This window comes from Pinus tabuliformis, chromosome 4_2 (genome assembly GCF_031772625.1).
Source record: "Pinus tabuliformis cultivar Carrire ecotype Pingquan chromosome 4_2, CPIR1, whole genome shotgun sequence".
NCBI lineage: Eukaryota > Viridiplantae > Streptophyta > Pinopsida > Pinales > Pinaceae > Pinus > Pinus tabuliformis.
Genome location: NC_142304.1, coordinates 200,139,343 through 200,166,486, shown reverse-complemented (window position 1 = coordinate 200,166,486; position 27,144 = coordinate 200,139,343).

The window sequence follows — 27,144 nt, the reverse complement described above, 5'->3', positions numbered from 1 at the left end:
CCACAGCTTGTGCCAATCGCACAGAATCTGTTAGAATTTGACGGAGGAACCAGTCAAACCTTTAGGGATCCTCCCGAAGATTCCTGTTACTTTGGGAGGAAAAATCGTCTATATAGACGTACTGGTTACCCAAGGTGCTCTAGATTTTAGTCTTCTCCTTGGTCGTGACTATGTTTATGCCATGGGGGCCCTTGTCTCTTCACTTTTTCGTGTGGTTTTCTTTCCACACGACGGAAGAATCGTGACTGTAGATCAATTATCATTCTTTAGTCCCCCGGTGCCTCCTACGCAGTTGTCATCCCCTCCTGGTTTTTATCCACCAGTTGTATCTGCCCCACCACAGATCAACTACGTCGCCACTTATCCCGTGCCTGTATCCAGTGATTCCACCGTCGTCCATAGTGCCCTGGGGGGATTGGGTTCTGACTTCCGAGGTGTTGTCCTTCCACCGAGAGTGGCACTCTTGGAAGCCCCAACTTCCTGTTCATTATGATGAAGTTCAGGCGGAGCATAGTTCCTTCCTTGTGTCAAGCTCCTTAAAAAATGAAACTAGGTTTGGTCAGAGCATAGTGTCTTTCCTGTGTCAAGCTCCTTAAAAAATGAAACTAGGTCTAGTCGGAGCATAGTTCCTTTCCTATGTCAAGCTCCTTAAAAAATGAAACTGGGTTTGGTCGGAGCATAGTTTGCTTTCCTATGTCAAGCTCCTTAAAAAATGAAACTGGGTCTGGTCGAGCATAGTTCCTGATCTTGTGTCAAGCTCGTTAAAAAATGAAACAAGGGTTATGAGGATAGTTCTTTTACTGTGTCAACCTCATTAAAAAATGAAACAACTCCCTTTCCCAATCGAGTCTTTTGATTAAGATCTCGTAAAATACTAGTCGAGTCTTTCCAAGATCTCGAAAGTGAACCTTCATTCCATCCACTTTGTTGAATGTAATGTAGCTTGGGGGGCATGTACCTCGTTTTGTGTCATTATGGTGGGGGCATGCGAACTCATAACAAGCATAGTTTTTCGTTTCAAGCTTGTGTAAACATGAAACCGAATCCAAGAAAAGTTCTCCATGGTTCAAGCTTGTGTAAAAATGAACCCATACCCATTTTACATCTCGTAATTGTTGTCTTTATCTGCTAAATTCTGCTAGATGAGCCTTGATTGTTTCATTCCATTTCTACCATCTCTTTGGCTGATCATATGCTTTCACTTGGTTTCTTTTCTTTTCCTGAGGAACCGCAGCGATGAGTGGTTTTATTAGCCAGCCTCTTGACCATTACATGTTTTGAGCAGTTCCACCATTGCCGGAACCAGTTGCTACCCTTTATGCCACTCGTTCCTCTAGGAAGAGTCTCCTTTAAGCTCTTTTCTTACTCGTAAAATATGAAAAGATTGCCGAGTATTTTTCCCTTTTTGACTCGTTAAAGAGAATAAAAATGGAGGTCTGCTTTTAGCTCTTTTCTGACCGTCTAAATATGAAACGATTTCCGAGTTTTCCCTCTTGACTCGTTAAACGTAAATAAGAGGATCTTTAAACTCTTTTCCGACCATGTAAAAAACGAAAAGATTGTCAGACCCTTGTCGTTTTAGGTTTGTTATCGGTTACGAAGCGACGTGGTCTCGATCGCTTTTTTACTTTTTCAGATCTAAATCACTACTTATGAAAAATACTCCTCGATCGTAATGATCGGGCGGTTCTTTCGAGCATTGTTTTATACTTTTTCGGGCTCGAGAGACACAACTTTACGAAAAAGGACCCCCCTGGAGTTTCCTTTTTTGTTGTCTTTTCAGACTCTCTAAACATGAAAAGGCGCCGAGTTCTTCCTTTGTCAGACTTGTTAAAACTTAATGACATCGGATTCTGTCGCAATGACGCCTTTCAAGCACATTCTATCCTCATCAAGCTTGTCATCAAAAAATAACCGGGGTACTTGCCAGCAATGGTGGAGAAAATGGAACCACAATCATTGTCGTGTCGGCAGTATGTCACTCTTGAACATGGCACTTGTCTGCATTCGTGTCTGGGTGGGGGCATCTCATCTTGTTTTTACACTAGCCTTCGTGGGTTTGGGTTATCCTGTTTGAACTCTCATCTGCTCATTGCCTTGTCACCATGACCCTTGATCATTTGATGTCAAATACTTCCAAGTCCACTGTCGTGTCGCCGCTATGTTCAAGAGAAGTTGACCTCTGCAGAATACTCAACCTCCCTCTTATACCTCACACAAAACATCTTATCCTTCTCTGTCTCGTGTCGATTATGTGGGAAACTTATGGCCCACCTCCGATCAAGGTCACTTCCTGTCGACTTCAGCTCATTATCCAGGAAGTTGACCTAGAGACTCCCTTCAGGTGCCTTGGAGCCTGCATGCCTCAATGGCAGGTTCTTTGTGTTCGACGCGAGGTTTTCATCATTGGCCTCCGATCGAATGATTCTACGGGTGTTCGACACCAGCTCACTGATTCACACGCCGTAGATTGTACCTATAGTACCTTGAGGGCCATTTTCATTATTGGTGGTACCTCTCGCGTCTGTTAATAGTTTTCATCATTGACTGGTAATCAGATGATGTTCTTGCATGTTTGACTTCGACTCCCATATTTGCATGCTTGAACTTGTACTTTGTTCGGGTTGAGATGGAGCGCAAGACCCTGGATTTTGTCTGTTGAGATCCAGGTTGAGATTTTGTGGATTATTATGATTATTACATGACTCGTTCACTGGATGGCTGTGACCATGCCTGAGTCTACTTATCGATCCTTATTGGATGGTTGCGCCCATACCTTGGATCTGGATTTTTATGTACTCTACTATGGATGGTTGCGCCCATACCACATACATCGTGTACTTGAGATATCAGTTGTACTTCTCCATGCAGGTTCCCTGGCGGCAGTGTTTTCAGTTGGCCATGTTGTTGTAAAGCATTTCACCCCTCTCTCTCTCGGGCCTCATGCTTTAGGAGGCATCTGTTACACAGTAATTTGTCACCGTCCCTGTTACCCCTTCTCCTGCACATTGGAGGACTTATTCCGGGACCGTGAGAAGTGACATAACCTGAAAACACTTGCATTATATCCCCTTGAGTATGTACTTCATATGCCCTGAAGACACCTTCTGCAAAATACCCATAAAAATAGCCCTTTTTCCATTGGCGTGGTTCCACTGTGTATCACTCGCGCCATTGAGGGAAATCCTCCAAAGAGGGCGCGCCAGCTGGCGCTCTGTCTCAGAGTCGCACTCGCGCCAGCCCAGTTGGGTAAAGTTTTTAACAAACAAACTTACAAAGGTTCTTCCTAACCTATTCATGAACTGATTCCATCTTGAGTTAGTTCAGTTGGGCTTCGAATCTCCATAGAAGGGAAGTAGTTCTCCACCTCTCACGAAAGCTTCTTAGTGATAAAGCCAATCCCATGAATATTGTGGATGGCCCTAACTCCTTCTCCTCTCTCTATAAAAGCTTGTCCTTTTCTCCTTGACAAGTTAGTCTCCAAGTTCCAAATTCTAAGTCTCATCTGAGAATTGCCAAGCTCATGCTACAAGAAGACTTCTTCATTCCCATGAAGCTAAATCTAAAGTGAGGAGATTCTTGTCCAAGTAACCATGGAGAGAGAGGCTTGTTCCCCATTCCGAACAAGCTTTGCAAGGCATGTGCTGCTGATCACCCAACCAAAGGAGGATTTGACGTCAGAACTATGGTTGTATTCTTCTTTGTTTATCAATAATAGACGACTATCATTATGGTTCCACTCTAGTTATTATTTGTGATGATGATGAGTTATATCATTTTTGACTGATATATAGTTGCATCTATTAGATTTTATGCTTGTGTTTGTATCGTTCTTTGCATGTGTAGGTGTCCGTTCACGAGGATCGTGGGGATTGTGACCAGCCGGAGCAAAGGAACGGGAGCGACGACTCTTCTACAAGTACTAGCGTTGGAATCCAGGTAGGCCTTCATAATCGGTCTTTGATTTGCAATTAGGAACCTGCGTGTTTGTGTTGTTTGATTTTTTCTAGACCCTATTTGGACTAGTAGGGATCACCTTTGTCGCAAAGGGGATTTACCTCCACAACAATGCCAATAGGAGAAAACTAGTCGCAAAGAAAAATAAGTCGAACAATATTGTACCAGTTGAAATTTCAATGATATGTCTTCTTCGAACCTCACAATATTCTTGATTTATATATGACATAAAGAATTACCTAGGTCATATTTCAATTATTCTAAACTAGAATAAATTTATACCCTAACATCAATGTCCCATGCAAGTATAGACATTGCAGAACTTGCATACACTATATGAAACCTGCAAGAGATAACCCAACAAATCTCAGACCATACAAAAAAAATGTGATAACTTCTCAAAAGCCTTTTGTTGGATCAAAAATTATTCTAAAGGGCCGATATACTTGGAAATAAGTCTAAAACAACTTCTCTATTTCATATTTACACCACCATACAGATATATCACAAACTTAGTAAACAATCAACGAAAAAGATGCAAATAATCATAACTGAAAAATCCTTCTTAACCTAGCCTTCTCCTTGAATATGTGTAAACCCTTGGACATATAAATTTAAGACAAGTGGTTGTGTAATGAATTGATCATAAGAGAAAATGAGCCCTCTATTTATAGTAGATGAATGGCCTCAAATAAGGAGGTGGATGTGGCCTAAAAGATCAATTCTTTTATTAAGCAAACTTACAAAGACCTTCAATTTTCAAATTCAACTTTTGATGGAAAATTTAATTTTAAATTTAATTCTTGATCCCCAATACTTTTGGATCATAGTAAATTAATAAATTTAAACTAAAACTATTTAATTTAACCTTCGTCTTTTCTATGCTCTCTATAAAAGACACAGTTAATTATAAGTTGCCACGTCATCGTGCTTTGATGTTTTTTCCCACAAATTGGGTTCTTCGTCTTCAAAAGAGGATATTTCCCAAACTACGGGGTCTCTTGACTAGAAGCATCTAATGACAATTATGATGTGATCTAATTCAATTATGTTCATCCTTATAATCCTCAAGAAATGAAATATTACTAGGATTTCTAGCCATCCTTCCATTTGGGCTTCCAACTAATGTAATTCCAGGAAAATCTTAATACCATTCATTAATAGACATTGGCATCAATGAAAACACCATTTAACAATCACCCCCTTTTGTTATGTGGAATTTTTCATCTACGGATAAACAAAATTTCCCTAGGTGGGTAGCTACACCTTGAACAACATATTTAAAGCACTTAACCTTTTTCTATACCAGATAAATAAGACAAGGGACCTACTTGTTATTTTTCACTTTCCCTTTGTCTCCTTTGTTTGGCTCCTGTCGCTCCTTCTCGAACTTAATCCACTCGACAAGTACCTGCAATCATAAACAGAGGACAAAAAACCAATCAAAGCAAGAGATCTATCTACTATAAGCAAATGGAATCGAAAGCATTTACACATATAATCATCATACATAAAGACAAGAATATGGGAAAAGGTGTAAAAAACTTTATTAAGTAGAAGGAATAATTACAACCATGAAGTCCGATCCATTGTCACTCTTCCAGCTTGGGTTCCAACCAACATCACGTCAAAAGCACAGCACTTCAGCAGCATAAAAATACTTGCTTACAATCTCAATCCTCTGCCAACAGCATCTCATTACAAATTCTCAAAGTCCAACCCCTGATCACTTAGATGAGTGCTCAATTTATAGGAAAATGGAGGTGGTTTGGTCATAAATGAGGGTATTGAATGGGCTTCCAGACTTAGAGTTAGTTTCCATGGAGGAAGGGATGAGAGGATAGGAGGTTACTTAACTCATTCCCTATCCAATTTCGAGCTCATAAGAGATGAAAAGTGTGGGAATCTTCTAAAAGGCTCCAGAAGATAAGAATATTCCCAGAACCCTATGAGGATTTCGCTCAATCTCGCCCAGCGCAGGTCAAAGTGGGCCTAAGTGCACTGAAATGCACCCTAACATGGGCCTACCTACACTAAGGCGCATTTACCCCTAACGAAGGCTCTGCTGGTTCCTCAAGGAGGCATTTCTAGAGGGCTTCAGGCCAGGATACTCTCAGGGAAGGAGGCATTCAAAGTGATGACTTTTCTAGGACATGTAGCAACTGGATTAGGGTTTGATGAGCCCTAACAGTACTGATTTGCATGTTGGGAGTGATGTTCCCAAATGGATCTATAACACCTTTATAATTGATGGAAACACATACTCCCCTTGTGATCCTTGTTCCCCCTGAATCTTCCCCACAATATTCTTCTCTTGATTTTTCTCCCTCTTTGACATCAGTGGAAAAGGATGACTACCCCTGACAAACTACCTACTGTTATGAACCTATAACCTTCCTATTCTCCACCTAACAAAATTCCTTCATTTGTCTTCCTTGAAGAGGATTGTCTACCTTGAAACAACCTATCTCCCTTGACGTGTTATGCTTCTTATGGATTGTAAAAATCCATTCTACCTGTAAATATGGATCAACTTTACCTGTTATTCCATTGAAACTACCCATAATGTTGAATGCCATTCATATTTTCCAACTAATAATCTGTCAAAAATATTGATCTTCAAAAGCACAACTATTGTTACATAGACTCCCTTTTTTCCCAACGTTTATAGGGAGTCGACATGTTGAATTCTTCAGAATAATGTGTGAACCAACTCTTCAACCAGATCATCCTAAACTTCAGTGTCTTTTATTGGAGATTCATCATGCCCTTTTTCCATTACAAATCCTGAAAGCATGATGCTGAGACTTTCTCAGTTGCTTGGTTTTATTTCATTTGTTTTCTTCTCTATACCTTCCTGTAACTAAGGTTTACAACATAGAAGTTTCAAAGTTGTACATAAAATAATGAGTTTGATGCCCATAGTTATGGGAGTTGTAACATCCCATGTTGTTATTGAATATTAGAGCAAAAGAAATATACTTTCTACTGCCAAAGTCCTCGTGAAACCTGTATTTCGATCCTGCAAACTTGATTTTAAGGTTTTGATAACATCTTTGATGATTTACCTTCTTATACATATTGTAATCCCTCGCCATATACCCATATTTAAAACATGAAAAACAATAACCATTAAACACGCCAGGGAACTTGTATGAGGTGTCATGTCTTGATGCTCCTTTGTAGTCATCATTCTTTGGAGGAGGTACAACCTTTTGTTGATTTCTTGTTAGAGCAGTAACATTTTTTACCTTTTCTATCCTTCATCTTGATTTGGTCTTGGAGGGATCCTATTTTCAGTATTCTCATCAATCTTGCTATGTGGGTACTTGGAGCTTGTACCTTCATCATATGGGGATTTATATACTTCTTTTCCTTCATCTTCAATTTAGCCATGTTATTATTCTTCCCTTCGTCATCCATCAATTTCTCTTTTCCGAGATTGTATATTTCAATTAGGGTAGCATTAAACTCTTTTTTCTTTTAAGAAATATCTTCCAGAAATCTAATTTTCAAGACTTTCCTTCTTTCTTCTGCTTCTTCTACTTGTAGCTTTAGAAGAGTGACCTCTTTTATTCTCTATCAAGAAATTGTATTTTTTCCTTCTACCTTTCATTTTCCTTTTTGAGCCTGTTATGCATATATTTTCTTTTGTTTTTGATGAAATTCGGATACGTACCTTTGACCAGATTTATTTATTTGTTTTGCTAGGCATTTCTCTTTCCCTTTTTCTTTTATCACTTAGTGTTTCAAAACAACTATCTCTTTGAGTGTGTGATTTTCCTTCTCTATGTTCTTCCATTGTTTGAAGCCATAAATTAATTTTTTTTTTCCATGTCCTCTTCTGCTTCCTCTTCATCATCATTCTTAGATTCTTTGATATTAGGATCTACATGATTTTCAACTTCTTTATATTGACCCATATTTTTTTGACCTTCATAAACATATTTGGGTTTCTCTCAAAGATGTTTTGTTGTTGAGCACTGACCAATTTTTTCTTTCACATTATCTGGTAAAGTATTAAGAATTACATTCATGGATTTTGTATTGTATCTTCCATATTTGTTGGTAGATGTGTCTCCAGAGACAACAGAGTTTCGTATATCATATATGTGAGCTTGAAAGTAGTGTAGAAATTAATGTGTAGATTAAATACTACTCATGAAATTTACTAATCACATTACTTGAAGCTACTCTACCCATATGTAGAATTTAATTCACCATCTAAAACAAGAATCATAGACATGCGAAAGGAAACATCACACATGGACATATATTTATCTAGTGAAAAGAAACTGTTGAAAAACCCTTATTATATGCATTGCATTTATCGGAGAATAAAGAATAAATACAATGTTTGCTCAAGCCTGAGCACACCTTGCAAGTGTATAGTCTATCCCTCTTCCTAACTAACTAAACTTGGCTAGTACTTAACAAATTTTAAAGCCCTCCAAGATGCTAATTACTTGCACTGTTCCTTTGGGAATTAGACAAATATTAATTACGAAATTCGCTCATCTAGATTGTCGAATTCCTTTAGGTAAATGCTCTGACTACATGCATCAGTTGTACAACTTGGAATAATTTACAACTGATAGTACACATCCCTTGAACCCAAATGTAAATTTGGTAACTCGAATTATCTACATGCATGAGCTAATTTTGGTTGATTTTTCAATTATTTGGTTGATCACTGAGTGTGGTTGAAGTTCCACTTCCACAACTTGAGCTTCCACTAGTTCCTCCAATAGTTAGAACTAGTTTAACTAACCATAACTCAATTTAACTAAATTAAATTGCAACAACTGAAATTAACTCAACCTGGGCTCCCAAAATTTAGGAGCCCACTGTACACAACTGAACTTCATGTCCCTAACTCAAATTAACTGAGCTAGACTCCTATTTTTTTAGGAATCAACTCAAGTAAAATGAACCTCAACTCATTAACTTGAATTAAGTGTTCTTAACTGAGTGACAAGTGACATGTTACCTTATTTAACTCCTCCAAGTTTTCTGCCAATATGGAATTTTGATTTTTCTCAATTTTAAATTAAGGTAAAGAATCAAAACTAAGATTTTCTTGCTGCATTTTCAACACTCCCTCTCAGCAAGAAAGGGATTATCAACTACCCCAATCCTGCATTTATGGAATGTACTGCATGCAACACCTATCACTATTGCTACTACAGCTACAACATCTGCAACTAACAAGCATCCAAAAAGACAAACTAAATCAACTGTGTTTGCAATTTTCTACTGGGAAAATAATGTTGTTGTTGACTCTACTACTGAGCCTCCTTCTTTATTGTCAACACTCCTCTACAATGACCAATATCTAACTTACATTGATCCTCCTACTACTGAATACTATGATCCCTTATAGAAAGGTAATGATCCATGAGGATATCACCTCAATGGACCCTTCCCAAAATTTTGTAACTCTTGGACTATTGATTCACATTGCCCCACCTCAAACATAGAGATATGGTTGCATGTGCTCCTTCTACCCACTTGGCTTCAACTCTTCCCTTGCTAGAGGTATCTGCTTGAGTGGATGTCTCCATTCTGCCTCCTATTTGCTTCACCATTTATGGATTTTCCATAACTTCCTGAGGCTTCTACTAAGGCTGCATGTTGAGAGGTCTAACATGCTCCCTCTCAGCCATCAAATATCTAGTCTTTGCCTTGCTCTTGAAGGAATTTCATGCATCTTATACCTCAATTGCATATAGGTTCTTGACTTGAACCTTGATCTACTTTAGTTGTCTCGTGGCTGTGTCAGAGGAATTCCTTTCCTTTGCTGAAGCTTGCATCATAATCACAGTATTCCAAAACTTCAACAACGACATGATTCTTCTTTAGACCCAGAACACACATCACATCCTAGAGTTTGAGAGGGGAGATTGAATCCCTCTGAAAGGTGATTGTACCAATATCGGTCATGTTGTACCTTCCATCATCTCCCATCTCGATGCGCATATGGAGATCCTTCTCCTCCAAGCCACTGAAAAATTCTTTTTTCCCCATCATGTGGAACAAAGCACCGTTATTGAGATACCACACACTACCCATCATTGGGCTTTCCATGCATGCAATGAGGGAAAAATCAAGTTTAAACTATGAAGCCGAAGCTTCACCCACTACTCCTCTTGCATTCTTCTTGCTTGCTTTCTTGTGTGGACACTTCATTGCATAGTGCCCAAATTCATGACAATGAAAGCACTTTATTCTAGACAAGTCTTTCTTCTTGCCCCCTTGACTCAAATTTGATTTGGATTGGGACTTATTCCCTTTCCCGTTCTTTGACTTTCCAGCCAAGGTACGATTCTCCTCATACTTTCCCTTCGATGAGGTCTCGTCTCTGGTGTTCCACCTTATTTCTTCATACAGTATATTACACCATAACCGCTCCCAACTTGGTAGTTTCTATCTACCATTTAATGAATCTTGATAGTTATGCCATCTCTTGGGAAGGCCCAATAGGGATATAGCTACCAATTCTTCTTTAGGAATAGTAATGATGACCCCGCTAAGTTCATCACAAGAATGTGTAAACCTGCTCAGGTACTGCAAAATTGTTTCATTCTTTTGTATCTTCATACTTTGAAGCTTGTCCTTGAGTGTCATCTTCATGTTGTCACTATTGTTCTCGAACAATTCTATCAGTTCTTTCCACATCACAAACATAGTCTCTTTTCCATCGATATTCGATACAATATGATCCCAAACTCCCTCTAATATTATTTTACTTGCTTTGGCTACATCCTTCTTCCATTGAGTAAGATTATGGGCATTAGATGCTTGTGGTTTTTCTACATTGGTCTTGATGTATTCTAGCAACCCATTATCATCCAATACTACCACCATGCAGACCTTCCATGCAACAAATTTTGAGGTGCCTTCCAAGGCATACTCGATCCTGAGTCCATTGAAATCCATCTTCTCAGTCCTGAAGAAAACCTGTAACAACAATCTTCAAATTCGAATCTCGTGCAACGAAAAAATCAAAATCTCTTCTCTATAGTGATTCCATCTATGATACAATGTAGAGATTAGATTGTAGATTCAATAATGCTCATGAAATTTACTAAATCAAAAGACTTGAAGCTACTCTACTCATCTGCGGAAGTTAATTCACCATCGAAAAAAAGAATCATAGACATGCAAAAGGAAACATCACATATGCACAAAGATTTATCTAGGGGAAAGAAATTTCTCAAAACCCTTTACTATTTGTATTGCATTAATCAGAGAATAAAGAATAAATACAATGATTTCTCAAGCCTGAGGACACATTTCAAGTGTATAGTCTATCCCTCTACCTGACTGGCTGAACCTGGCCAATACTTATCTAATTTTCAAGCCATCCAAGCTCCTAATTCCTTGTGTTGTTCCCTTGGGAATTATGCCCCAATTAATTACGAAATTCCCTCATCTGGATTGTGCAATTCCTTTAGGTTAATTCTTTGGCTCCATGCATCACCTGTAAAACTTGGAATAGTTTGCAACTGATAGTACACTACCCTTGAACTCTAATATCAACTAGGTAAATCAAATTCTCTACATGCATGATCTAACTTAGGTTGATTTATCAGTTATCTAGTTGATCACTGAGTGAGGTGGAAGTTCCACTTCCACAAATTGACCTTCCACTAGTTCCACTAATAGTTAGAACTATTTTAACTAACCATAACTCAATTTAACTGAATTAAATTTCTACAACTAAAATTAACTCAACCTAGGCTCCTAAAATTTAGGAACCCACTATACACAATTGGACTTCATGTCCCTAACTCAATTACTGAGATAGATCCCTATGTTTCTGAGGAATCAATTCAAGTAAACTAAACTATAGCTCATTAACTTCAATTGGGTGCTCTTAATTGAGTGACAAGTGACATGTCACCTTAGTTAACTCCTCCAAGTTGTTTGTTGATATGGAACTTCAATTTTTCTCAATTTTAATTCAGGAAAAAAATCCAAATTGAGACTTTCTTGCTGCATTTTCAACCAGTAGGCTTCCATTTTAGCTTCCCAAAATGAAAAAAAAAGATTCATTGAATAGAGGAATTGGGCCAACCTATTTCTCTTCATCAGGCATAATGGGTTCTAAAAAAAATTCAATATCAAGGATTTTTTTTTATTCTTTTTGATGCTTACCGACTTGCCTTTTTTATTTTCCCATCTTTTCACCCTAAGATCTACCTTTGAGTTGTTAAGTTGTTATTGTAGGTACCTAGTCTTATACCAACTGTTAGAAATACTGAGAGGGATATGAATCAATATTTCTTATAAATTAGTCTATTTTTAACTTCAAATAGAATTAATTATTATTAACATTAGATAGATACAAACATTCATCAACACCATTAAACAATTCACAATAATAAAGACAATATGCATAGATTTGTAGGTGGAAATCCTTGTAGGACAAAAACCACCGAACATGTACACATACTCTCTCTCTTCCAAACCCTGGAACTTGTGTAACTAACTCTAACTTTTGTAACACCCAAAAATTTCTTTGTTTCAAAGCTCATGAACATACTGGGAGAAAATGTAAATTTTTGCAACAAATTCACTGGAAATCCATGCCTCACATAGCATAAGTTTGTTTCAGCTATTGTGGTTAAAACAAAACTATTCTTGAGATTTAAGTATTAGGGCGTTTACACAGTGCATTATATTAGAGATCATTTTTGGGATTCAACTACATTAAGTAAGTCATTCACGTATGACCATTTCCATGAGAGGTAGTCGTAACTGACTAATTTCTCATGATTTTTGAATAGTTCACTTACCACTCATTGCATTGGGTGACCTCTCAAAAAGTACTGGCTACCGAGTGCAAGCCCCGGAAGTTTTTGATTGATGCTATGTGATTCATTTACTAGTTTCGATCCCACTTCTTCACCCCTGTGAGCATCACTCAATGCAACGAGTGTTAAGTGAACTATTCAAAAATCATGAGAAATTAGTCAGTTACGACTACCTCTCATGGAAATGGCCATATGTGAATGACTTACTTAATGCAGTTGAATCCCAAAAATGATCTCTAATATAATGCACTACGTAAAACCCCTAATACTTAAATTCAAAAAGAGTGAAGGGATCTCTACTTGAATGGTTCATGAGGCACAATACTTGCTAAGGTTTTGCAAAAGGGGTAGCAAGCTAAGTGGGCTTGATTGTGGGGAAAACTCCACAGTTAAGCGTGCTCGAGCTAGAGGCGATCTACGATGGGTGACCTCCCGGGAAGTCCTAGTTACCAAGTGAAAGCCCCGGAAGTGATGATTGATGCTATGTGATTCATTTCACTAGTTTCAATCCCACTTCTTCACCCCTGTGAGCATGTCCTGATGCAATGCGTGCTAAGTGAATTATTCAAAAATCATGAGAAATTAGTTAGTTATGACTACCTCTCATGGAAATGGTCATATGTGAATGACTTACTTAACGTATTTGAATCCCAAAAATGATCTCTAATATTCTTGAGATGTCTTTTACTACTAGACTAGTTCATTAATGAAAATAGACACTCTTACTCCTATTGAATCAGAACAATCTTGTACTTCAAACCTCAAGTACCTGAAACAATGTAGCGTTCAACTAGTTGTAGAGAAACATGGAATGATTTGGTACTATGTTTTCTTGCTCCCAATAACATGTTGTTGGCTATGTCACTATCAAGCATCAATGTCAATTATTGCATCACAAGATCATTGTCAACACAAGATTATATTCTTACTTTGAATACTATTATAGTTAATCCTTGATAATCTTAGTCCAAAAACTTAACACTTGGAAGTGCCAAATCTTGGTTACACAAATAATTTATGCAATACTCCTATTTTTGCATCTATTTGAAGTATTTTCTTTTAGGAGCACAAATTTGAAATCTAATGGATATCATTGGTATAGCCTCCTTTAGTTTCAAGCTACTGATGTCTTAGAAATGAAGTACTCAGTGATGATTTTGGATAGGATTTAAGATTCTCCTAGCAAATGTCTCAAATCAAGACGTGCTTTGAAGATAATGTTACTATATAATTTACCTATGTCCTGTTTCTTAGAACATATTTTGAGTCACTTAGAATAATAGTAACATATTTTGAATCACTTAGAATAATCAAGAATAATCAAGATTAAGTCATGGGGATACTTCTGAAGTTCAAAAATCATGAGAAATTAGTTAGTTACAACTACCTCTCATGGAAATGGTCATACGTGAATGACTTACTTAACGCATTTGAATCCCAAAAATGATCTCTAATATTCTTGAGATGTCTTTTACTACTAGACTAGTTCATTAATGAAAATAGACACTCTTACTCCATTGAATCAGAACAATCTTGTACTTCAATCCTCAAGTACCTGAAACAATGTAGCGTTCAGCTAGTTGTAGAGAAACATGGAATGATTTGGTACTATGTTTTCTTACTCCCAATAACATGTTGTTGTCTATGTCACTGTCAAGCATCAATGTCAATTATTGCATCACAAGATCATTGTCAACACAAGATTATAATCTTACTTTGAATACTATTATAGTTAATCCTTGATAATCTTAGTCCAAAAACTTAAACATGGAAGTGCCAAATCTTGGTTACACAAATAATTTATGCAATACTCCTATTTTTGCATCTATTTGAAGTATTTTCTTTTAGGAGCACAAATTTGAAATCCAATGGATATCATTGGTATAGCCTCCTTTAGTTTCGAGCTACTGATGTCTTAGAAATGAAGTACTCAGTGATGATTTTGGATAGGATTTAAGATTCTCCTAGCAAATGTCTCAAATCAAGATGTGCTTTGAAGATAATGTTACTATATAATTTACCTATGTCCTCTTTCTTAGAACATATTTTGAGTCACTTAGAATAATCAAGATTAAGTCATGGGGATACTTCTAAAGTATATAACCCTACGACTACAAATGGAGCCTTTGATGCTCCATAGAAATAATGTAACTACTACAATTATATGTGACCTTTTACAATCTCTATCCTGTGTTTTATTTGTTGATAGAATAATATAGCCAACAATGACAACGACCATAGGAATCAATAATTATATAAGTAGGAGATGTCTTTATTAGTTTGTGACAATGTATGTAAATGAACTATAGCTGTTCTTTTAGTTGAAACAAGTTCTCAAGTCTATATAGTAGAAGTTTGAGGTATATGATTCACCGGTGTTAACCAAATTCTATGTTGTCTCTTCCTTGAATTTTTGTCTTGCTCAACTTTTCTCTGTCTCAAAATCAGGTCAGCTTGGTTCTTCTTCTTCATGTATATATGCTATAAACATACTTGGATATTTAGCCCCTATAGTTCCAAGGAATTTGAGATCAAAGCAAGCGAGTGTGTCACTATAGCAAAACAAGTTTTGAACCAGATATACTTCATAGCAACTCAATGAATCAGTGCTAGTTTGTGAATTTGTAAGAATTTTGTAATGGAATTATCATTCAATATTTAAAATACAGTGCTTAGGGTTATATCTCAAACACCTTTGTGAAATATCTAAGGAGAAAACTAGCCTCAAACCAAAAAAAAAAAATCAAAATCGAGCACTATTGTACACCTTGAACTTTTAATAATACTCTTTCATCGAATCTCACATTACCCTTCATTTATATCGTTATAGAGGTTGTTTTTATATTAATCCAAAGTAGCACAAAGTTATACCCTCAATCAAATGTTCTTTCTTCTATATTGGTAAAGGCACTCCGGAACCTTGATATGCTATACGAAACCTACAAGACATAACCCCAGAAATCAAAGACCACATAAAAGAAATACAAAACCTTCTCAAATACCTCTCATCGGATCCAACATTAATACATAGAGCTGAGATGCTTCGAAGAAAAGTTTAAAACAACTTATTTATTTCAAATGTATTCCACATCAGATATATGTCACAAGGTCAGCTAACAATAAAGAAAGAAGATGCAAATAATCCCAGTCGGAAAACACTTCCTAAGGTGCAGCTATAGAAATTTCCTTGGATCATGGGGTGAAATATATCACTGGAATCGGGTTAATGAGGAGAACATAATGATGATGATCTTCAGATTAAATTCACTGATCTTCATCCTGATAATCCTCAAGAAATGAAACGTTACTGGGATTTCTAGACATTCTTTCATTGCAACTTCCAACTAATGTAATCCACAAAAATATTAATAAGATTCATTAACAAGCGTTGGCATCAATGACAACATCATTCAACACATGGTTTTACTAATATGATATTTCATATGATTATACTGTATTTATTAATAAAACAGACATTATGGATTTGATGTGGTGTAATCCTATCAAATACAACACATTGATAGGTGGCATCTTGTAACTGAAATGTATTATGTTTGTGTTCTTTTTAATTAATTGAACATTATTTTGTGGTTTCTTATGGACATGATTGACATGAGAAGTTGATTGTACATGGAAAATAATTAGTAATTAGTATGTGAAGAACCTTAGTAATTATATGTTTGACGAATTTAGTGGGCATGGATGGCAGTTATATGCAATTTTTAAAATAATGGATGCCCTCATAGTTTATTTTTTACTCCACCTTTTGTGTTATTCATATCAATTTTTTTCAAATAATGTTAAGGGGTTAGACATGGTTTTTTTTCCCTTGAATTTAATTCATATCAATGATATTCAAACCAATAAGATCAAATGACTATATTAAAAAATGTATAATCTAAAACATAGTTTGTAAAAGTAGAAGGCAATTATAAAAATAACATGGTCATAACGTTTCTAATTTTTTTTAATGAAATAAACCCATTAAAATTATTTAACCAATTGAATATTTGAAAATTGTAATTGTACATGGCAAGACTAGTATGATTCTTCATATGGATGCATTCTATCAAGTTATTTAACACACTATGGAATTTTATGAAGTGTAATCCTATTAGAGCCACCTTCACAACTCAATCAAAATTAAATGTATATACATGTTAAAATATGTAGTTTAAAAATTCATAAATTCAAATTTACCAATAATTTTGAGTTCTATTTTTAGAAAATTACACATGGACTCTTTTTGATAATATAAAAAATTCAATAATAATTATTTGGAAATGTAGACATTTCTTTCTATATCTCACCACCACAGCCTAATATTGAAATGGTGTCTTCTAAATAATCAAAAAATGAAATGGTGTTATATCAATAATTAAAAAAACAAATAATTTTAACAATTCCATTCCTCGGTATTTTGTACTCATAAGTGGAATTTATATCATAACTCAAACTACACAAGGAAATAGTAATTTCTATTCTATATTAAGTATCTATTAAATATACCCTCACTCCTATTGCAATGCAATGTAAATCTTTTTCTCTAAATACATCCACAATTTATGATACAAGCCTATTAACACCACCATTTAGAAATTATAAAATACTCTTCTAAAAAAACCTATAAACTATTAATTTCAACATATTACATATATATTATAGCTACCCTCACTCATAATGCAATGCATTGTAAATCATTTGTTCTAAGTGCACACATAATTTATGGTACAGGTCTTTAACACCATCATTTAGAAAATTATAAAAGAATTTTCTCAACAAACATGTCAACTAATAATTTTAATATATATATAGATTAAAAAAAAATATACATAAACTAACCATCCTTATCAAGCCACATGCCCCAAATTTGTATTATTTTGATGCATTAAATTTGATGCTTTCCAAAAATATCATCAAAATAATGTAAGTGAGAAAGTGAAGTGCCCCATTTGTTATACATTTTACATAACACCTCACACTATAATGATCTCCTTTTTATGTCAAGTTTAAATAATTTTCAATTGTTTACAACTATAAAGTTTTTATGAACTTGACATAACCAATATAATTTTTATAGCGATTTATACTTTTGATTATAAAAACATTTGAAGATATTTATTATTGTTTAAAGGTTTCTACTTATACATTTGATAACTTATAAATTAAATATAATATTTTATATGTATTGATGATCCCCAATATTGCAACAATAATTTTGCAATTCCGAAAGCTACAAACTTTAATTATCAATCTGGGGTTCATACAAACTTAAGAGGGGTCAACACTGTATGTACAATGCAACCTCCCTCTTCCTAGTCTGAATTCCTTCGATGCAAGTGAAAGAAGGAAATGAAACAACTTTAAATGAGAGAAGACATAGTTAACATGCTAATGATAAGTTGTGAAATATAAACAGAAATAAACAAACATATTCTACTTTTGGTTGAGAGTAAATGACAGAAAGTAAATCTTTTCTATTTAAAAATGTAAAACATAATCACAACCAAGAAAATCTGATCTATCTTGCTGGAAGGGAAATGAAATTAAAGGAAATATATTCTATTTTGCAAGGAAAGTACTAGACTACTCTTGCAGGAAGAAAATAACACTTTTCTTAAATTAAATTGCAGAAATGAAATCTAGACTAATTGTAGAAATCAACATTCAAGAAGCAAGCAATGTAAAAGATAAATGGTGAGCTAAGCAAACCTAAAATCAAACAAATTGGTCTTAGATAATTCATAGTATATAAATATATTTCTACCATGAATTGGGAGTGAATTTGGACAAGGGAAGAGCTCGAAAGCAAACTTCTACAAGAAAATTTGTGTTGATATAGGATTGCTACAAGAAACTTCTAGCAAGCCTATTTGTCGAGTTAAGCTCCAAAATTCCAAAGATAATAAAATGAAAATGGTGTGAGGTAAATTTTGTTATTAATTTCAATGTTTTTAGGATTTAATCCAAGTATAATTAACTCAAAGTATCTTTATTATCCCATGCTATATTTCAGTTGAAATTTACTATTAAAAACTAGAAATTTCAAAACAATGAACTAGTAAGTTGATCTAAGCACACAAATGCCTAAGATAATCAAGTGAAAATACTATGGGGTAATTTTTATTATTAAATTGGATATTTCTAAGGTTAAATACAAGTGGAATAAACTCAAAAAAATATCATTAACACCTTCTCAAATTCAACATAAATTTATTACTATTTTGCTACAAGATATTTCTAGATATTCAAAAAATGTGAACAAGTAAACAAATCCAAGTAACTTAATGATGAAAATGGAATTATTAATCTATTTAAATGATGCATAACATATATATATATATATATATATATATATATATATATATATATATATATATATATATATATATATATATATATATATATATATATATATATATATATATATATATATATATATATATATATATAACTTGAGAACAAGTTTAATTCAAACATTTAACTAATTTAACCTACAACAAATGAAGCATGAAAGCTAGATACAGAAATAGGAAATGCAAGATTAAGAGATGCAAGTGAACAAGAAATGCAAAGAAGATAAATAATTTGTACAACAAGGATATGAGGCTCCTAGGATGTCCAAGCTCAATTATACTCATATTCCTATGAAGGAAACGATGCCCTAGAATATGAAAATAAAACCAAACTTCATTAGTGCAATAAATTCAAGTACGTCCTTGCTAGAAATGAAAGTAGAACTATTAAATAAAAAGTTTTCTTCATAAGAAGACAAAAAAATTCATTCCCCTAGATCCTAATTTGAATTGGTAATTGTACAAATTGATGGGTAATCATCATCCTTGAAAGGAGGTAGCTTTTCCCTCCAAAATCCCTCAAATAGTGGATCTAGTTCCTAACAGTAGGCATCTTCATTAAATACTAAGTTCTGGCTTCTCCTATAGCACATAACACATCTCTAGATTTTCTCAATGAGTGGAGCTCCTAAATCTGTCAATTTAATGATATATTTTTCATTTATTGGTCAATATTGTGGCATCTTGTGGCATGGGGAAAGTCTCTAAATTCTCTCATTCTCGAGATCTTCAAGATTTATTCGATATTCTAAAATATAAATAAAATTAGGCAAACAATATGCAATTATCTGTAAACCTTCCTATTGAAATTATTAAATCTTAGAAAAAATTATTAAGTGTAGAATGAAATATTTAATTTAGACTTTATGTGCATAGGAAAGGTTAGATGGGCCATAATTTGTATCTAATTTTGAGGACCATCACACCCCCCTACTGAAGCTATTGTTCATGCTCTGAGAGACCTACTCATGTTCTTTCCTTGTTGTTATTCTTGTATGTCTCAGATGACTTTTTTGATATCTCATATTGATGTGGATGCACCTTCTCTTACTATATGGAACCCTGCATGCTCCTTAATTTCTTCCTTTTTCTTTGGATTAATCTTTGTTTATGTTTTTTTTTGTGTCCTTCCTTCTTATTATTTCTTTGATTCCTCCCCTTCAGTATTAGCTTCTTCATTTGATAAATCCTCCTCCCATGGTTTAATATATTTCTAATTAGAGTGGAATAAAATGTTTTTCTTATGTTACTACAGGATCCTAGGGTTTCTTCTACAATGGAAGTTGTTGTAATCTAGGAAAATTGGACAATTTGTTCTACAAGGCTGAGGGGAAGGGAAAATTCAAAATGATCTCCTTCTTGCCCAATACACCTTATTCTTTCATCCCATCATGTTTATGATGTAAACACTCAAATAATTCACTAATTTTCGTTTCTAAAATTTAAAATGAGAACTACAAAGTGTTTTTTTAGAATTGAAGTAATTCTTTAATTTCCTATATCAAATGATGGTGGGAACAATTTGTACTTACACCCTTCCTGTTACTTTTCCTTTGTTATTTAGGGTCTAATGGAATTTTTGGCAAAGAATGAGCATCCTATAGCACCTTTTGATCTTCCGATAACACTCTGTGATCTTCCGGTACCACTAGTTTGCAAAACCTATAGCTTCCTATACAGTGGGAAATGAGGTACTAGAGAAAATTAGACAATTCATTTGAGAATGGGGAAAGGAGAATTACATCATGCACCCATTCCCTTTTTGAAACTCCATGTTCTTAAGAAAATACTTAGCCCATTCAACTACTGTCTCCATTGGAATTCAAAAATGAACAGTGTTTTTTCTTGATGACTGAGTTGTTTTTGGAATACTTATGCCAATTGTTGGGGAGGAGGAATTTTTTCTTACAATTCCTCTTAATATTTCCGTACATCTCGAGGCTCTGATGGATATTCTGGGAAAAAGTGGCCTTTCTGTAGCACCATGTCAACTTCTTGTAGAAACTTATAGGATCCTAAAGTTGTAACACCTTCCAGGGTAAATGTGCATATAAAAACCATAATAGGAACAAAAATACAATAAACATATCAACCATCACAATCCATATATACATTAGTACATTTAAACATGAAAATCAAGGGAATGATTTTTTTCATTCATAAATGCAATGAACCAACCGGTGATGGGACTACCACATTCCACCCAACCATAGATTGGTTGAGCCAAGTCTCTCTTTAGCTAATCATTCGTGTGCTATATTTCGAGCATGAATCTGGGATCTCAGAGAACACATCAATCAAAACTCATCCAGGGCTTCTAGAGGCCACCCACCTCAACCCATAAAATAGTGATTCCACCTCACTGTTGGACACCACCAAAAACCATCATCAGCTTGGTCTCCATCCAAGCCTTCCAGGGCTTCTAGAGCATTTTTCCAACCAAGGCTTCCAAAACTAGTAACTCAACCCACAACTTATACAGGGCTTCTAGAGCATTTGTCCAACCAAGACTTCCAGAACTAGTAACACAACCCACAACTTATACAGGACTTCCAGATCATTTTTTCAACCAAGGCTTCCACGACTAGTAACTCAACCCACCAAGGGCTTTTAGAGCATTTTTGCAACCAGGGATTCCAAGACTAGTAACTCAAGCCAAGTTGTTACATGGTTTCCAGAGCATTTGTTCAACTAAGGCTTCCAGGACTAGTAACTCAACCCAAGCTGTTACAGGGCTTCCATGACTAATAACTCAATCCAAGCTAAGGAAAGATGAGAACCAATGAAAACAAAGCAGTGAAAGTAAACCCACAATCATCGTGGATATCGAGGAAATGGCAAGGTTAGGCAATACACTGTCAGTCCCAACCATCCTCCATGCCAATGAAATATCATAACCAGCAAACCACATGCATGTGTCATGCATGCCAAAACTAGTGAAGAAATCATACATGCAACTCAGTACTTGCAATTAAATCTGATGTAGTTGTTGATGTCGATGCCCTCTTGCACTTTCCTGCTCTTCCTTTGCCTTTTCCTCCATGAATCCATGTATGTCACACCCTCCAAGAGTGCTCCAAGAAAACTCTAAGTAACCAAGAGTATGAGAGAGAGAGAGAACAATGAGAGAGCTCCCAAAACTCAACTGATAAAAGATTCACACTGAAAGGAGGAAACTTGCCACATGATCCTCAGAATCCTTTTTATTAGTGAGGCCTTTATTTTCTTCATTTTCCATTATTTTTCTTCATTTTCCTCCTCACATGCAACCTGTGACCTTTCACCTCCTTTTTCTCTTAATTTCCATTATTTTCCTTTATTTTCCTCCTCACATGCAACCTGTGACCTTTCACCTCCTTTTTCTCCTATTTTCCATTATTTTCATAAATAAATGTACCAAAATACCTTTTTGCCTATTTAATGCCTTAGCCATTGCCTTTGCCAATTTCCTTAACTATAAACAACCAAATGAAGACCCACTAGGATGCCTTGCCCACCATTCAACTTTGAATACGTGCCCCATCATCCATGGTATTTATATATTTTTTACATGGAATTTTCACCAGTGCTGTTACAGAACCCTCCCCCTTGGGGGAACACTATCCTCAGTGCTCAATGACACCTATAACTAACATGACCCTTGGAAAGAAAACATATTTCCCATGGATATTTATAACAAATCTCGTTGCAATATTTAAAATGAATTACCTGCACAAAAGCAAAACATCATGACAACATGGCCAAATAAAAATCATACCACATATTGGATCTTTATAACACAACTCATTACATTATTTACAATGATATACACATTTTCTTAACCAACAAATAAAGGATACAATGCCCATATCAATCAATAAGGGAATCCATAGGCTCACACCTCCACCCTCAAAGTAATACCAGGAATCACCTCCTTCCCGAAGTCTAGAATCCACTACAAATTCAAATCTACATCCAATGTCCAGTGCTATAATCGTACACCACTGGTCCTCTCAATAAATAGTTACCACTCATTGTTCCAGGGCTCACTACAAATGTGCATCTAATTTAATCGGGAAATGCTAATGACAAAAAAAATCCATTCGTGACCTTCTCTTCTCTGCTACATAGTCCCTCAGGAATCTGTTCACCCCTTCTGTGCAATTACTCACCTTCCAAGTTCCGCTGGCACCACCATCTTGGGAAATCCATCCCTTGGCGAGGCTTCCTCACATCAAAAGATACAACAACCAAGGCATATCCCTGCCTTAAAACCATCATATAGGTTATAGCATGCTCATGGAAATGAATGGACACAATTGGATACCAGTGTCCCACAATGACCCTTCTTCTGAAGTGCTCCACTAGCATACTGCTGCATTTCTAGTTTCTTTCATTGTTGCTAATACTTCTTGCAGTCTATTTCAACCACCCAACTAGGCATGTTGATGCTTTCTATACCAAGAACATAACTTCCATTAGATTCAAAATAAATTGAAATAACTTCAAAACATACCTCATTGGTAGTTCCTAAATAAGGTACACTTGGAATCATGTTCGCTTCCTGTCACAAGAAGTCAAACTAGCGTCTTTGACAAAATCAATATGTATAAAAATATCACATCAGGTTAGCTCAAAACACAACCATCATAGATCAAAATCATAAATCACATGTAACCAGCATAAACGAGAATCATATATCATAAATGAGAATCATATATTATAAATCATAATCATCATATACCTGAATCATAAACCACATGCATAATAAAACTGAAATGCGATATTGATACCTATATTTCATTGACCCTTACTTCTGCCTTTTTTCTTTTTTATATACACCTGATCGGTTGCCACACCTAGCAAACACCCAGTGCCTTCTCCTCTACCAGTTGCATAGAGACAAAGTGTGCATCACACACATACAACCGTACGACATACCACACCATGCAATACATGTGTTAGAGTCGGTCTTTACATCCCTCCATCAGAGATCAGTTCTCTTATTGCATTTCATTTTTAGGTGTCTCATTCAGTTATTTTATTTGCATTCCGCTAGGGGCATGCCATAAGCTAACAGGAGGATCTTGTTATTCATTACCCCTCATGCTTTATACCTGCTGGCTCAGGTCTTTTAATAAAGTTTGTAAAGTCATTTACAGTCATGTTTTAGTCTTTTGATCAACAAAGTCATTTCAGTCACTAGGTCTAGGGTTTCGCAAATTATGTCTTCAAATTGTCCAATAATGCTAGCAGGCCAGAGGGAGGTTTTATTTCACAAAATTTTATCTCCATATGGATGGATTATGACTTTTCTTCAAAACTTTGTTTTGAAAAAAAATCGTCATTTCATTTTTGTAATAAATTTCCATGTAATTTTCAGAATTTTTCAGTTGTTGAAATCTCCAGGCACAGCCCTGGTCTGCCTTTGTCAAAACATGCCATTATCGCTGCAAAAATTGCCAAAAGATTCATTATTCAAGTCAAAAATCAGAAGGACATTTGAAAATACAGAAGTTGTATTAAATGCAAAAACTGCCAAAGTTAAAAACATTACAAAATGGGTTATTGAGAAGCAAAAATTTAATCCATCTCTATAAAGATATTTCTCAAGTTATTGATCCATTTGCATCAAGAGACATTTAGGAATCCAAGAGAGAAGTCGATGTTGAAGTTGGGAAGGCCAACCGTGTGTTGGAATACAGATTGCGGTGCATTGGGATAGGTCGTGGCACACCCACAGAGTGCGGCACATAGGGCCGACATACACTGTGTATTTTTCAAAGGGCGCGACGCATCCAGGTTGCGCGGCGCACTGGGCTTGCGCACGGTGCATAGAACCTCCAACACAAAAAACTCATCAGGCTTCAATGAAATCAAACCCATTACTTCATCAGCCATTTTCATTGCTTGAAACATCACTTGTTGTGCAAAGAGGTCAAAGGATTTTGATTTGAACGTTAGAGGAGCAAGTTTCTTGTTTGAAGAGCCAAGACTGTGTTTGAAGGGCTGCATGGTGCATTGGAGGAGGTCGTGGTGCACACGGGCCGCGCGGTGCATCGGGCGAAATTCCTCAGTGTAAAATTACACTGTCACAGTGCATCCAGGAGGCACGACGCACTGGGTTTGTCCGCGGCGCACAGAGACTATAGGCCAGTTTCATGCCACTTCAATCATCAAACTCACAATTTCTTCTGCTCCAAGTAAGTTCAAGAGCTCTTCTAGTGAATTTAACTTGTGTGGGGTGTTGTTTAGAGGGAAGATTCAAAGGTTCAAGGTGTGAGAATATAAACCCTATATATTAAAAGTTGCTCCTTTGGTGTTGAGAAATTGGTGTTTTCAAATTATAATTTTGGTGCCAAGTTTATTTTCCCACTTATGATTCCCTCCCTTTTCATAATCCTATCATTGTAATTAATCCCTTATCCTCTAACCTCCCATCCCTGCTTCCCATTTTCCATATCCTAAGATCTTATCATTCCCAATCATTCTCCCTTTCTCATATCACTTTCAAAATCCCTAAATTCCAACATCCCTCAAAGTGACTGTTGCATATTTTAAATTTCACTTGGCAAGCTCCATCATCCACTTTTCCCACTGTCCCATATTCTTCCTCACGATCCCTCATTTTTCCTATGGCACATTGGCATTGAAAACGCATCACCTATTCCTCTTTGCCAAAGCAAACACCTACTCAACATACACATTGCAGCACCATGACAGAGACATATTCATCATATGAGCAAGGCAGTGACTCATCCACTAAGCTTAATGTGCCGAGAAGGCCTCGAAAAGGTGGCAGACATGTCGGAGAAGAGCCTACTTCCCTAGCTCAATTGCAGGCCTGCCCGCTTGCAATGACATGCTTTCAGCAAATGTCATGCTTTCAGTATTGTGAGATGATTGCTCAAATCCAACATCATTAGGAGTTAGTTCGGTTGTTTGTTTTACATTTGCATGATAGTCATGTTACTCTTGCTGGACTAAACTTTACCTTGACACGAGAAACCATCTCTCAGGCCACCGGGATACCGAATATAGGGGAAGAGTGGAACAAGGGGCAACAGCTGGATAGATCATATTATGAACCTTACATCAGGCCTAGCTATTTGAGACAGCTCAGGAGAGTATTCCCATTTCAATTTCTGAAGGAATCTTATGCACCATTGATGCGCCTCATTATCAGATACCTCAATTGTGAAGGTCGCTTTTCACGCCTTTATGCATACCATATCAAGTTATTGATGCATTTCACGAGAGTGAGGTTCATGAACATTCCATATTTCATGTGCCAAAACATCAAGAGGATGACCACCCTTATGCAGAAGAAGACTCCGGAACAGCAGTACAACAACATTTACCACTATGCGCTCATCAAGATCATTGTTGTGCATCAGCTTGGTTTGCAAGGTATCACATGGGATGATTTAATTTCCCGTGATTTCTTCAGAGCTTCACAGGGGTTTTCAGAAGTTGGGCATGAGATAGGTGGACCTTCTCATCAGTATAAGCACCATGACACTGTTAGTGTGCCGGTATTCATCACATACCAGAGCGGCACTAGACATTTGTTTGCAACAGCAAAGCGAGTGTTATCTCCACCCGGGGTGGAAGGGGCCTCGCTTCCTCCATCAGCACCATAGGTACAGGACAAAGGCAAGAGCCCAATGCAGGATGAGGGGCCTTCAAGTGAACAAGAGACCAACTTCATTCTCATTCATGATGATGATACAGATACGGGCCCACAAAGTGCACATCTTAGAGAGATCATCCAGGAGCAGCAAACAGAGATAAACGCCTTATCATTGACTTGGAGAGGGCTAAGTGGACTATGAAATACTTGGAGCAGAGGAACAAACAACTTGAAGATTAGCAAGCTATCATGGAGTTACAAAACATTCGCGAGAATCACCAAGCTGCACAAAGGAGGAGGATTGAGCTCACTTCGCTAGAGCAAGAGATTAATGAGGATCAGGAATCTTGGCTCGAAAGAATCAACATCCACTTGGAGAGACTGTTGGACAAGGCCGATA